Here is an 8,288-nt window from a genome sequence, read left to right as displayed (position 1 = left end):
CGCGCTCGGGCCTCGCCTCCGCACCCCCACCCCCGCGCGCCTCCCGGGGGGGCCCTCCCCCGCGCCCGTCCGCTCGCCGGCCCCCAGCCGCGGCCCCGGGGTGCAGCCAGGCGGCCGCGCCGGGCCCGCGGGACGGGCTGGAGGTGGAGGTGGGGGCGGGGGGCGGGGATCGGGGCCGGGCCGCGCCGCCCGCGATGCCGGGCGCCCACCGCAGCCGCCGCCGGAGCCCGGGATGGGGCGAGAGGCTGCGGCGGACGCCAGCATCTCCCCGCCGGGGGCCCCGGGGGCCGCGGAGCCGCCGCCGCCGCTGCTGCCGCCGCTGCTGAGACCCAGCGGGCGATGGGTGAGTTGACCCTGGCGTCCCGGGGGCCCGCGCCGCAGCCCCGCCATCCCCGCACCCCCGGCCCTCCGCCTCCGTCTCCGCGCCGCCTCCTCCGCGCTCGCGGCGCCCCCCGTCACGGCTCCCACGGCCCCCTCCCGGAGCGTGACCCTAGGGGCGGGGGCGGGAGCACGGGGCCGGGGGGAGGGTGCTGGGGGGGGCCGAGGTGGGGGGGATGCCTGGGAGGCTACTCAGCTCCGGCGCCCCCTCCCCCAACCCGGCTGCTCCGCGGAGCTTTACCCGGCCCCGGAGGGCAAAGCCTCATCCCTCCGATCCCCTCCCCCGGCCTGGGCGGGGGGCGTCCCCGAGGCGCGGGGCTCGAGCGGCGCTTTGTGCGCCGTGCCACCCCCCCCCCAAACCTCCGGCGCGGCGCGGGGCTGGGAGTGGGAGGCCTCAGCGCCCGCCTTCCCCACCCCCCGACCCGGGGCTGCGGCGGCGGAGGCCCAGGCGCGGTCCGGGAGCAGGGCGGGTGCGGGGGCTGGGACTGTGGCTGCTCGCGGCGACCAGGCAGAGGGGAGTGGGAAGAGCACCCCCGGTTCTTTGCGGGGGGCTCCCGCTCTTTTCACTGCACTGCCCAGGGCGGGGGAGGGAACCTGGCTGGGGGAGGGCGCTATAAATATCTGCAAATAGTGAGTTCTGGAACCGGGGGTGGGGAGGGGAGCGCGCTTGGGTGTAAGTGGGAATGGTGGAGCCTGAGCTGGGGTGCCGTGAGAAGCAGAGACGGGTCTCAGCCAGCCCTGGTGGCCTGAGGTCAGGTGACTCTCCCAGCTCTGGAAGACTCCCTAGAAGGGGTGTGCGCAGGAATACTACCCCAGAGAGACCCCTCCATGGTCCCCCAGAACCAGCACTGCCCCCATCCCGATGGTACTCCTCCTCACTCCTGGGACACCAGTCCAGATCTGCCCCGATGGGGAGCTGTGGGCGCTGGCGCCTCACCTCCCGGGGCAGTTACTAAAGATCCAGGCAGGGGGCCTCCGAGGGCTAGGGAGATAGGCACAGGGTCCTCTGAAAGTTTGAAAGAGGTGCCGCCACAGCCCAAGGAGGAGAGAGAACTTGCTGGAAGAGTTGGCTTGCTCAGGAGAGGAGGGAAGGGCACTCTAGGTAGAGGGAATGGCAGGAGCAGAAGCTCCGAGATGGGAGTGCCTGGTACCAGTGGAGAGCTGGAGGGGGTGCTGGTCAAGCAGGGCAGGGTGAAGAGAGGAGTGCCCAGGCTGACGGGAAGGAGGACCAGGTGGAGGTGAGGTGGCAGGCCCTACCAGGGAGCTGGCACTAGCTTCTGAGGACAGTGAGGAGCAGATGGGGCTGGGAGTGCTGCCATCTGGCTCGGAACCCCCTCCTGAGTCTGCCCAGGGCCCCTGTTGCGGTCAGGGCTGCCTGACCCACATTTGGGATCCCTCTTACTGTGGTGGCTGGGCGGCCGCAAGCAAGTCCGCTTTCTGAGGCTCAGTTTCCACATCTGTCAAATGGGGAGAGTCCGCCACAGGGTTGTGGAGAGGTCTGAATGAGACGATGAGTTTAGGGTGCCCAGCACCTGAGAAGTAGTCGGGAAATCCCTGTCTGCTGTGTCAGGATCATTACCTGGAAAACAGGGACACTGATGTCAGCTGGTGGGCCAGGCTCACTTTACTGGCTCACCTCATACTGGTGGTGATAAGGATCATGTGAGGGCTGGATGTGACCCCGGGGGGAGCCAAGGGCGGGGGGAATTGCATGTCCACGTCCTCACGTTATTCTGGGAGAAGAGCAGAGCAGGGGGCAGTGGCCGGAGCCGGGTGGTCTGCATAGACAGCCTGTTCTTGCCCCCACAGGCACCTTAGCCATGACATTCAGCAGACCCTGCTGTGTTCCCCAAGGCCAAAGCCTCTTTGTTCTCCACGCTGCAGCCCTCCTGCTAGCCAGCTCTAGCCCTGCACATGGGGACCAGGGCTCCCTTCCAGAAGGTTCTCCAGACACTGAGACCAACAAACACAATGACCTCCTGTGAGGGGCACTGTCGTGGGCAGCCAGGTGCAGAGGACACAGACTTTGCCCCCAGGAGAATGGAATCTAGTTGGGCAGCAAATAGTCCTGGGCATCCGTGGTCTTGCCTAGCCCTGTGCTGGCTGCTTAGGGGCAGGGGGAGGGTGGCAATAATTGCACTGTGGGACAGTCAAGTGCAGAAGTTAAAAGCAAGGATTCTGATCCAGTGGCCCAGGTTTGAATCTCGACTCTGCCACTTCTTCCCGTGCAGCTGTGGACTAGTGTGACTCTGCCTCTCTGGGCCTCAGTTTCCTTGCCTCTAAAATGGGAATGATGCACACTAGCGCTATTTGAACAGCTTGGTTCCATTTCTAGTGAGCATTCACGCCCCCACTTTCAGAATGAGTCTCTTGGTTCATCCCCTGCCTCCTTGGAGACGATGCAGTCTCCTCCTCTAGATAAGGTGTCTACGTCGCTGTTGTGAGTCCCTATAGGCAGAGGCCTGCCTTTCTGTGTCCATTGCTGGGGCAGGGGCAATGGTATGCTGGGCAGCAGTCTCTCTGGGAGAAAAAAGGTCCCGGTGAACAGTGTTGGCAGGTTTCTGTGGTATAAATCTTCCAGCAAGGCCCATTTGAAGCTATATCAACAGCTCATCCATGTCACAGTGGGAGCTGGTACAAGCCTACTTCGGCACCCAGGCATTCAGTAGGTGTTTAATAAATGGCAGCTGAATGAGAAGAGAAGGCTCCAGAGCCTGTTGGTCGGGTAGACTTGGGGAGCGGCGAGGCCGTGCTATAGCTGGGAGGAGCGGGGGACATTGGACAGGTTGAGGGCAGGACCAGATCACTCTGAATAAGTACCCACAGTGAGATGCAGGGCACGGGGGGAGGAGGGCTGGTGCCTCCCTTCCTGGGAGCCTCCACACCTCGGACCCTGCCTCACTCCAGCTCTAGCTCCCCTTGACCGTGGCCTGGTTTGGGCTGTCTGCACAGAATGACCCAGCTGGATCCCAAGCTTCCGCCTGACAGAGCTCTGAGATATGGTCCAGATAGGCCTCAAATGTCAAATTCTATTCCCTTGCTTATGCTCTTCCCTCCGCCTGAATGTCTGTTCCACCCACCTCTCCCCATGTCCCCTGAAACTCTGTGCCAGCCCTCAACCCCGAATCGCACAGACCCTTCTCCCCTTCTGCCATCACCCGCAGCCTTACAGCTTCTTGGGCACACTGCCTGCCCATCAAAATATCAATACCTGACATTTGTTGTGTCTCCAGAGCAACCCATGACAGCGGTACCATGATCATCCCCTTTGCAGATGGGGAAATGGAGGCACAGTGTCTTGTTACTGATGACCCATCCTCTCCATCCGAGCTGAGCGTCAGTCGTGCAGGGAAGCTCCTTGCTGTGGACCGGCGGAGTACCACGTCTGTCTCGTTAACGTGTTTGCTATCGCGTGTTCCGCGTCCTCTAGGAGCTCGGATGGATGGATGGATGGATGGATGGATGATGAAGTGAATTAATGATCGTCAGCCCCCCAGGGAGTGGCCCTGTCCTTTTCCCCATCCTTCCCCCTTCTTCATCCCTGTTGGAGGAGACTGACCCTCAGGAGGGCAGCCTCAGACCACAGAGGGATGGTCACAGGGACCCTGCTTATCCACACCTCCTGGAAGGGGAAGTGAGGCCCTGGGTCGGGCCGGAAGCAGTGTGGTGGAGGGTAGTAGACCATCCTCCTGTGGTCTTGAACAGGGCCACATGGGCCCATGGCCCTGCCAGGAATCCAGGAAGTGATCAGGGTCCCCAAATACTTTTTCTTGCACCGCCTCAAGTGGAAAGTCCCCTGTGGGCTCACTTATTTTCATCTTTTTCATACAAATAAAATTGGAACAATAAGAATCGTTCGCGCATCTCATTGCTCCATTGTTTTACGAAATTAGAGCTTATTTGGCTCAAGACTGTGGTTCCCACTGAAGTAGGAATCCCTGCGGAGGGGCAGGATGAGGGCCAGGACGGGAGGCCGGAGCCCTGCTGACACTGGGGTCTCCTCCGGGTCTGCCCTCCAGCTGCCCTCTCCGGGCAGGCTGGGAACTTCCCAGAAGGAGCAGCCCAGATGGGGGTCTGAGCGAGGGAGGGCGGCCAGAGGCAATCTCCAGGATTCTGGTTGACAGAGACCCGTGATGGATGACTTCCCAGGCTGTTCTACCCCACCTTGACCTCTGAGTCATAATCATTTGCTGCTATTTATCGAGCACTTACTATGTGCCGGGCGCTGGGCCAAACACTTTGTCTGCATTATCCCGGCGACGCCTCCTAACTTCCCTCGAAGTAGGTACTATTATTATCCCCATTTGGCAGTTTGAGGGTGCCTGGGGCCCAGGGCTCAGGGCCAGGAAGGGGCAGGGCTGGGATCGTATCCAGCCTGTAGGACCCCAGCGCCTGCTGGGGCTCCGAGTCTAGGCCCCTCAGTCACTCAGAGGAGAGTGGTCTCTGAAGCTTGGATGCCCAAGACCGCAACTTCACTGGTGTCCTGGCCTCCAGGCCACCCTCCTCGTAGCCCTGGGGTCACTCCCTTCTTTCCCATCGTCCTGGGGCTGTCTCTGGAAGCCCTGCTTAGCCTCACCTGGGACGCTTGGGGAAAATACATATTTCCCAGGCCCCACCCCACCCCACTGAGTCAGAATCCCACTGTGGGAGAGAGGGCTGCAAACCCGATTTTTAAAATAATGTCCTGGGGCTCTGAGGCCTGTGGGCTCCAGGAAGGCCTGCCCAGCCCAGCGGAGTCCAGGCCGCCTCAAGAGACCCCCTTGCCCTCAGCCCAGATCCCTGGGACCCTGCTCCCCCACCTGCATTCTCGGCCTCTGCTCTCTCCTACCCTAACCCAGCTCTGCACGCACCATGCTGACTCCCCCACCCCTTTACCCAGACACCTGCTGTTGCTGTTTCCTTCTGGAAACAGGTCCCAGCTGGCCATGGACCCCACGTAGCTTGCTTAACACTCTGGAGAAATCGCTCAGGGCCCCACTCTGGCTACCCCGGGCCTGGCACACAGCCTGGGTGCGTCGTGCTGGGTGAGTGAGGGTGGCCAGGGAAGGGGGAACGGGGAGGGTTGCCGATGGCCGGGGAGGAGCTGGGCTTCCAGGCTGGGCTACACAGGCAGTCTCCGGGGGCTGGCCCCTTGCCTGACGTGGAAGAGAGAGGCATTTGATAAATATTTCTTAAGTATTTGTTGAATGGTGATGGTGAGAGGGGCGGGAAGCCGCGCAGGTTGGCGGGTCTGGGAGAAAGACTGAGGGGGACGCCTTCCCAGTCATCTCCTAGGACTGTGATGGTGAATGGTCGGAACTCACTGATGGCTCGAATGGGAGCGAGATGCTGGTGCTCTCTTGCATGATTTCATTTCAGTATCACAGGATAACTGGGCAGTGGTGCTTAAGTAATCCTCATTGCATTCTATGGAAACTGAGTCCTGGGCAGGGCAGGCGACTCGCCGGGCTCACAGCCAGGAGGTGGTTCTGCAGTCCGGAGCCTTGCCCTTTGGGCAAAAGAACCAATGACTCTGCAGCACTCCGTCATGTACAAAGCACCCAACACATTATCTCGTTTGGTTCTAGCAGTGGCTCAGAGGTTTGGTGTAGGTTTTCAACTACGCCCATATCCCGGAGTCAGAAAACCTGCCCCCGAGGGGCCTTCTGCGTCTCTAAGGGATAGTGGTGGGAAGAGACCCCTCTTCCAGGCTGGCGGAAGAGAGAAACAAAGAGGCATGTGTTGGGGGCTCTGGCACACAGTAGGGGTTTGGGATCCCCTTTGGGGAGGCAGAGCCAGGCCTTTGGTCCCATCTGGTCCTTGGAACAGCCCAAGACAGGCTTCAGTCTTTGAGCCGAGGCCCACAGAGTATGGGCGACTGGTTCAAGGTCACACACCCGCCATAACCCAAGGTGAAGAGCAGAGCTGTTGAGGCTCCACCAGGGCTGGGGGGTCTGGGAGTGGGGCAGGCGGATTCTGGCTGTGCAGGAGGGACTGGTCCTAAAGGGACCCCAGGCAAACCCCCTCGCAGGGGTGTCGAGGGCTGCTACTGGGGCCTGGCATGTCACTGCTCTTAGAAATGTTTGGGGCTACCCCTTGGTATGGGCAGTGGCCCTGTACCCGCCGCTGGGCGGGGAGGTAACAGAATTCGTGGTCCCTGCCTCCAGGCATTGGGCACCCCATCTAGACTGGGAATCCGGGGGTTAGCTTTCCTGGCCTTTGTAGATGCTGTCCCTCGTCTGGAAGGGCCTTCCCCTCCTCTCCTGGCAGGGGCTGGCTCATCCCTTGAGACCCGACCCCCCTGCCCAGGAAGCCCTGCCTGACCCCCACCCCAAGGACAGGGCTGATTCTCCCTGCCAGAATTTCCATCTGTCTGCTCCACAGGATGCTGAGAAAGAGAACCCTAAGGGCAGGGCAGGTCTACCGAGGGCCTGGTTACAATGCAGGGCCTTGAGCGAGATGCCAGTGGAGTGGGCAGAGAAAGCAACTCTAAGGTGCAGCCCAGCTCAGGTGACTGTCACCTCAGCCCAGACAGGGGACCAGGCTGGGGAGCCTAGAGGCCATGCAGCCAGCCAAACACGCCCGTTTCACAGAGGGAACATTGGAGGCCTGAGGTGCTTGGGACTGACCTAGGGTACCACGGAGAGTGGCTGTTAGTCCCTTTGTGGCTTGTAGGTGAGCCCAGGGCTGTGTGGCTGCACCCCTCCCACTCTCCCCAAGCTGGAGTGTTTCTCTACAGGATCCAGGTCAGGTCTGGGGAGCTGGGAAGAAGCCCAGGAGAGCGGAGACCCCAGGGCTCAGGTGTGCACTCGGTCCTCCCGTGTGGAGAGGAGAAAGCTCCTTAGAGGAAATGCTTGCTGTCCCAAAGCTGGCAGGAAATCCACATGGATGGTTCATTTCAGCAAAAAGATGTGTAGGAAAAAAAGTCGGTGAGAACTGAGACCAAGAGGTTAGCTCGGGGGATGGTACGATGGTGGCTGATACTGTCCTGTTGCTTTCGCTGTGATTTTCAAATTTTCTAGAACGTATGCGGCACCTTTATCATCAGAAAAATGAAGTTATAATCTCAAGGAGAGAGGTCTAAGAAAAGATGCCCTGAGAACAGCGAGCTCCCCATGTGTTTGATTCTGGGGTCACCACCTGTGGGCGGCTTCCAGGGGGACCAGTGGGAGCTGCCTGGCCCCAGGCACATCCCCCAGAACAGGTGCACCTGTGGTAGATAGCTTGTGTTTCTCTCCTTCTTGCAAATGGGGCCAGTGAGAGAGTGCCCGGTGTGGGGCTGCTGGGATGTGGCACCCCGAAATTCCCGTTCAAACCTCTGACCCCCTTCCTGCAGTGCCTTGGAGCCCTTGCCTTCCCACCTCCACCTGGAAAGCCGGCCCACTCGACCCCCAGGTGCTGCCATCCGCCTCTTCCAGCCAGAGGTGGCCCGCGGGGCTGTTTGCTTCACCCCAGTGGGTGTGCATCACTGTTGACTGCCTTCCTTACTGACTCCTACCCCGAAGTGCCTTTCCAGGGGTCCTCCTGCAACGTAGTCAAGTTCTGCCTGGCGGAAATGGTATTTGTCCTCACGGCTGAGCCTTGATCCTGGGTGAGGATGCCGTCTCTGTCTCCCCCAGGCCCCTGCCCCTGTGCCCGGTACAGAGCTCTCATTCACTCGTTCAGCTGTTGTCCAACAAGTGCCCGGGCCCAGGCTAGGTGCCAGGGGCACAGATCTGCTGACTTCAGGGTGTGACCCCATGTGTATCTTTGCGCGTAGGTTTTGTGCACGTCCCCTTCGCCTACACACAGCAGGAACAGCTCCATCGTACATGACCTGTCGTCCTTTTGGCTCTGCCGGTATAGAATCTTGCCGGTACCTCCGGCCCACCCGGTTAATTCATTCAGCAGGTGTTTATCAGATACCCGCTAAGGAGGTACCAGGCCCTGAC

General features: G+C 60.8%; 1 protein-coding gene across 1 annotated transcript in view; it reads left to right on the top strand.

Annotated features, from left to right (window-relative positions):
• Positions 1 to 202: 202 nt before the first annotated feature.
• Positions 203 to 8,288, top strand: part of MGAT3 (beta-1,4-mannosyl-glycoprotein 4-beta-N-acetylglucosaminyltransferase) — a 30,953-nt gene continuing 22,867 nt past the window's right edge. Inside the window, exon 1 of the mRNA XM_034987476.1 lies at positions 203 to 343. The gene's annotated coding sequence lies outside the window, so the exon portion shown is untranslated. The remainder of the gene's footprint in view (positions 344 to 8,288) is intronic.

This window comes from Mirounga leonina, unplaced genomic scaffold, assembly GCF_011800145.1.
Source record: "Mirounga leonina isolate KUSES-001 unplaced genomic scaffold, KU_Mleo_1.0 Mir_418, whole genome shotgun sequence".
NCBI classification, from domain to species: Eukaryota; Metazoa; Chordata; class Mammalia; order Carnivora; family Phocidae; genus Mirounga; species Mirounga leonina.
Note: the sequence above shows the minus strand (reverse complement) of the source record. Positions and strands in the feature narration are given on the sequence as shown.